The 6,608-nt window shown below is 40.6% G+C and overlaps 1 long non-coding RNA gene across 1 annotated transcript; it reads right to left on the bottom strand.

The window, feature by feature from the left end:
- Positions 1-3,459: 3,459 nt before the first annotated feature.
- LOC121402849 lies at positions 3,460-6,214 on the bottom strand. Its single transcript, XR_005966818.1, has 3 exons — positions 6,011-6,214; positions 4,001-4,055; positions 3,460-3,883 (listed from the first exon to the last, which is right to left on the bottom strand). It is a non-coding gene; the product is annotated as an uncharacterized LOC121402849 (long non-coding RNA).
- Between the last annotated feature and the right edge of the window lie 394 nt (positions 6,215-6,608).

Raw genomic sequence — 6,608 nt, 5'->3', positions numbered from 1 at the left:
GTTGGAACGTCTGCTGCAACAACAAAGGGCCGTCAACGAGTACCTTTTTGAACTGGGTGGTAGGACTGGATCTGCACAGCTGGGGATTTTTTTCCCCCGTTACTGGGTGCTTATGCGCGATGCCTGCAGGCTCATGCGACCTTTTGAAGAGGTGACAAATATGGTCAGTCGCACCGAAGGCACCATCAGCGACCTAATACCCTTCGCTTTCTTCCTGGAGCGTGCCGTGCGACGAGTGACAGATGAGGCTGTAGACCAGCGTGACGAGGAGCTGGAAGCGCGCGATTTCTGGTCGGAATCACCAGAACGAACCCAGGCACCTGCTGCAACGCAGGGAGAGGTGCCAGAAGTGGAGTCAGAGGAGGAAGGTGGCTTTGTGGAGGAGGAGGAGGAGGACCAACAGGAGCAGGCTTCCCAGGGGGCTAGTGGTGACCTTTTGGGGACCCCTGGTCTTGTACGTGGCTGGGGGGAGGAGACCGTGGATGATGCAGTCCTTGATAATGAGGAAGCGGAGATGGATAGCTCTGCATCCAACCTTGTGAGAATGGGGTCTTTCATGCTGTCATGCCTGTTGAAGGACCCCCGTATCAAGAGGCTTAAGGAGAAGGACCTGTACTGGGTCGCAACGCTACTAGACCCTCGGTACAAGCATAAAGTGTCAGAAATGTTACCAACATACCACAAGTCCGAAAAGATGCGGCATTTACAAACCAGCCTGCAAAACATGTTGTACAATGCTTTTAAGGGTGATGTCACTTCAGGAACTCATCAACATTCCAGGGGCAGAGGTGCCAGTAATCCTGCCACGAGCACACCTGCAAGGACAAAGCCCTTTGGCCAGTCTGTAACGTCAGACATGCAAATGTTTTTCTGTCCAAGGCAGCGCCACAACCCTTCTGGATCCACCCTCAAAGAACGCCTCGACCGGCAGGTAGCGGACTACCTGGCATTAACTGCAGATATCGACACTCTGAGGAGCGATGAACCCCTGGACTACTGGGTGCGCAGGCTTGATCTGTGGCCAGAGCTGTCACAATTTGCCATGAACCTCTTGTCTTGCCCAGCCTCAAGTGTGCTCTCAGAAAGGACCTTCAGTGCAGCAGGAGGGATTGTAACTGAGAAGAGAACTCGCCTAGGTCACAAAAGTGTCGATTACCTGACCTTTATTAAAATGAATGAGGGGTGGATCTCGGAGGGTTACTGCACGCCGGAAGACTTGTTCTGACTTCTATGCAGCTGTCCTTCTCTTCAAGCCTCATGACTCCACACACAGCTGTCCTTTAGCGTCCTCCTCCTCCCTCCGCCACCGTTACAAACTAGGGTGCAAACCCTACTGGTTTAATTTTTTCTGGCCTCTGTGCTTCAGTGGCTGCGACCAAAAAAATGCCTATTTTCTGCATTTATATGACATAATTTTTCTGGCCTCTGTGCTTCAGTGGCTGCAACCAAAAAAATTTATATTTTCAGCATTTATATGGCATAATTTTTCTGTCAACTGTGCTTCAGTGGCTGCGACCAAACAAATGCATATTTTCTGCATTTATATGGCATAATTTTTCTGGCCTCTGTGCTTCAGTGGCTGCAACCAAAAAAATTACTATTTTCAGCATTTATATGGCATATTTTTTCTGGCAACTGTGCTTCAGTGGCTGCGACCAAAAAAATGCATATTTTCTGCATTTATATGGCATAATTTTTCTGGCCTCTGTGCTTCAGTGGCTGCAACCAAAAAAATTTATATTTTCAGCATTTATATGGCATAATTTTTCTGGCAACTGTGCTTCAGTGGCTGCGACCAAAAAAATGACTATTTTCAGCATTTATATGGCATATTTTTTCTGGCCTCTGTGCTTCAGTGGCTGTGGCCAAAAAAACTGGGCAAACAATGCCTACAAGGTCAACGACGTTGACCTTGTAGGCATTGTTTGCCCAGTTTTTTTGGCCACAGCCACTGAAGCACAGAGGCCAGAAAAAATATGCCATATAAATGCTGAAAATAGTCATTTTTTGCCATACGTTGACTCAACGTATATGGCAAAAAATGACTATTTTCAGCATTTATGTGGCATATTTTTTCTGGCAACTGTGCTTCAGTGGCTGCAACCAAAAAAACTGGGCAAACAATGTCTACAAGGTCAACGTATGGCGAAAAATTACTATTTTCAGCATTTATATGGCATATTTTTTCTGGCAACTGTGCTTCAGTGGCTGCGTCCAAAAAAACTGGGCAAACAATGTCTACAAGGTCAACGTATGGCGAAAAATGACTATTTTCAGCATTTATATGGCATATTTTTTCTGGCAACTGTGCTTCAGTGGCTGCGTCCAAAAAAACTGGGCAAACAATGCCTACAAGGTCAACGTATGGCAGTTGTTTAAAGAGAACAGTAGATTACTAGCCAGCAAAGCTACCTAAGCTAAAATGTCCCTCAAATCCCTGCAGACTTCTGTCCCTCCAATACAGAGCAGTATCAAGCAGATTACTAGCCAGCAAACTTACTATCATCTGTCCCTGAAATCACTAACAGCTCTCCCCCTACACTATCTCTTCCAAGCACACACAGGCAGATTTTTCAGATACATTTTTGCCCTTGATCCCCCTCTGGCATGCCACTGTCCAGGTCGTTGCACCCTTTAAACAACTTTAAAATCATTTTTCTGGCCAGAAATGTCTTTTCTAGATGTTAAAGTTCGCCTTCCCATTGAAGTCTATGGGGTTCGCGAACCGTTCGCGAACCGCTCGCATTTTTGCGCAAGTTCGCGAATATGTTCGCGAACTTTTTTTCCGACGTTCGCTACATCCCTAAAAGTCACTACATTTAAATCTATCTATCTATCTATCTATCTATCTATCTATCTATCTATCTCTTTATCTGTTATATCTAGCAATCTATATTTGATTACCCAGGCATCATATATGTATTTGTAGTGTACTAATGCAATATATAAATATTTATATGCCTTGCAAAGGTATTTAAGACTCATGACCCCTACCTGACCAATTTTGCATCGTCTGTGGTTCTATTTCTACAAAAGCAGTCACGCAGACTCATTTTGATATGACTAAATTGTACTGTTCTGCTTGTTGCTGCCAAAGGCAATGCAGCCAATGACTGCTTAGATTTTCCTCCTTATTGGTTAAGATGCCATAGGCTTTCCTTTTGCCCATAGAGTTTTGTTTTGCCAGTTTGGTCTCAGAAGTGTACATTTTCTGATCACATGTAAAGGGGTCCTGACCTGCTCCTTTTCATGGACTTCCAGAAAGATCATTCATGTATGTGTATAAGTAAACTAGGGACTCATGCACTGATTATGAAAAGAAGAAAAGAATTGAGTTTTAATATCTAGCGTCATACTTTATGTGAAACCTACATTGTTCATAACATATATTGCAAAGTACACTTCTAGTGGGAATTGCTAAACTACTCTAAAAGCATTCTCCTATGTTTTGAATAAATTTGCACATTTTATAGCCAATTATCCTTTCTCTTTTTTCTAAAAACAAAATGTCTAGGAATGAAAGTTTCGGTACAGTTTTATGATGGTCGGAAAAGAGTTACAATACGCATCTTATTTTTCACACTGACTAAAATTCCCTCAGTGTTTCTTACTGTTTTGTTTTGTCATTACATTATATAGTGTGTATTTCCATATTCCGGTTTTCTTCCTGCTGCTATTGAAAACTTTAAGGCTACTTGATTCACAGTGGGGGAGTGATGCAACATTATGCTTTCCAGTCTCTTGAAATTCCTTGGATTCCTTCAGTCTTTAAGTGCATTTGAAGTATTCATTTTTCTTCTCTTACAGTTGATCTTCTAAAGCTCAGAAAATACTGGGAAACCTTCTTTCCAAAAATTATATATTTCTTCAAACCACAATACACCTAAAATAATTATTTTTACAGATATGTTGAGTTGAAACTAAGAAGTCTTTAAAAAGCAATACAGAACATATAAACAAATTGAATGTGCTGTCAGAAAAGAAATGATTGGCAATTCACCCTGGAAACTGGGATTCCTCGAATTCCGTTCTGTTCATCTGATGAGAAGTTGTTTCTGTTAAGCAGCACACAGAAATGGCATGCTTTAGAACATTTTCATACTTAATTCAGTGTTTTCATTGGCATATGTTCCCATGCTGTAACATACTAAACTGTATAATAAAAAAATGACCACAGATACAGTTCTTACAATAACAACAGTCAAAAGTTCCAACCATTTTGTGAACTTTTGTGGAGCACTCAGCATGGTGGAACAAATAGTCAGCAATTCATTGATAAGTCTTTTTTATGTTAGACGTTTCCATACTACAATATGCAAGCAGGCAGGCATTATATGGCTCAATGTGGCAACGGTACTTTAACGGTACATCTATTATTTGTTTGGTGGATTTTTGGCAAAACAGGACAGATTCACTCATCGCTATTTACAGACCATGTAAGAACTAGTCTTTTGATTTCTGAACTTATGAGCACCTTGGTCTGTATTTGGGATGTAGGTTTTCTTACAGCAGTTCCTCATATCCTTTTGTATTATTGGACAGCTTTCTTAATATTTTAGTTTTTTAAGATAAGCTAAGTTTCATCATTGGAGCTAGCGTGGCTCCATGACATTAATAGTAACATTGTAAGACCCGTCACATGTTCACTAGATGCCAGGGATTCCCCTAGGCCATATTGGCTAGCTATCTTCAGGTTTTTTGCCAGTTTATGATGTTTTAATCCTGCTGGTCACTCTGTTCATTAGCATTATTTGCTTATAATGAACTCTACGGAAGTCGCAGTTGCATCTTTTATGGAAACGTTCTGTTGCACCTGCAATTGCCCTAGAATTATGGGACAAACCACTGCATTGTGAGAAAAACATGGCAATTACTCTCAAAATTACACTTTGCTCACTGAGCATCAGCTGATGAAGTTGGACTATGTTCCAATGAAACATGTAGGTAGCCATTAGGCCTGGACATTTGGAGGAGTCATTCTAATGATTTAACCCATCTGTGAACTGTACCTTATCATCTATGTACTGAGAGATTGAATTTTATGTGTACCTCAAAAATGCTTAATGAGCTTTCATACTTCAAACACTTTGTAAGTGCAATTTTAAATATTTTTAAATAAACTAATGAATGGTACACACTATGGGCCTGCATCCCTCTATTTTATACATGATACAATCTTATGTCATCTTGTAAATGGTTAAAAGTGGAATTATTATTATTGATATTATTATTATTGATATTATTATTATGTCAAGTGTTGATTACTTCACTTCTCTTTTGATCTGTCTATTGCCCTCTGACTAATTACTTGAGGCCAAATGCAGCTGCCAGGCTCAAAGAGCTCACCAACTGGTCCTCCTCTGCTATGCCACTCTACCATTGCCTATACTGGCTAATAATACTATTCAGGATAACTTTTACTGTCCCTCACATTTAAAGAGGTTCACAGCTGCAACCCTTCAATGTTTCATTTAAATCATTTAGCCTTTAAACAACTCTCAAAACACATTTATTTGGCTAAGCTTTCCATAATCTAACTTAGCATTCCTTCCTGACACACTATAAGCTGCTGCTAAGTGCAATATTCAAGGCCACATCTTTCACTTTTCTCACTTCAGATCTTGCCCAACCCTACATCATGTGTCTAATACTCCTTGATTTACGTATAATTCGATTCAGTCATTTTCTCTTCCACATCAAATATTACACAACACAACTTACTGAGTGAAAAGGCCTCAGCTTAGTTTATTATACAACAGCTTAACTTATTATAACGTTACTCAATACAGTATATCACATTATTATGACAAATACATATCATGTTAACATATGTTTTAAACACACACACTAGCCACTTAAGGCTGCATTAACAATGAACCAATATTAACAACACTTCTCCTGATCACAACACAATCTCCAACCTAAGGCTAAGCTTCTGCCACTTACTTCCTTGCCTATGGTGCCCCTTTTTCCCAAGCCTAGCCCCATGCCTATCCAACACCAAACTCACCTTGACAGCACTGCCCCCTTTTTGGCTACCCATTAGGGCAGCCCCACTATGCTGATAGCTGCGATGACTGTTAACCCCCCTAAATATTCCAGGTGGGTGGGAGGGAACGCTGACTTCCCAATGCTTCAACTTGGTAGGAATGACTTCCCGCACTTTCTACTTCTATTTAAAGCCTAAGCCCTTCCCATTTTTCTATCCTCTATCCCTGGCACTACAATTCCCACAATCCCTTGATCCATTACCTCTAAACACTTCCTATTTCACTCACTCTTCCTCAATCATGCCCTTTTCCACTCCATCTGACCCAGAATCGCTACATAAGGGTTCTTTCTACTTTTATACTTTAACCGAAAGGGCCCTGTTTACCTCTTATATTGGTTAGCTTTTGTGTGTAATCTGTATGCCTGAAGTACACATATTTCTATGAAACAGTATTTCCAGAAAAATACTTCAGAAAACAAGATAATGCTACTTTACAGGGATGTGCCAATCTTTAAAAAATATAACCAGAAAAATATTGCTAGGATTACCATCTGAGATATACCTTGAGATGGATATGATGGTTTGGCAATAACAAATTACCCCGTTTTTAATAATA

The sequence above is a fragment of the Xenopus laevis genome, chromosome 4L, assembly GCF_017654675.1.
Source record: "Xenopus laevis strain J_2021 chromosome 4L, Xenopus_laevis_v10.1, whole genome shotgun sequence".
NCBI lineage: Eukaryota > Metazoa > Chordata > Amphibia > Anura > Pipidae > Xenopus > Xenopus laevis.
Note: the sequence above shows the minus strand (reverse complement) of the source record. Positions and strands in the feature narration are given on the sequence as shown.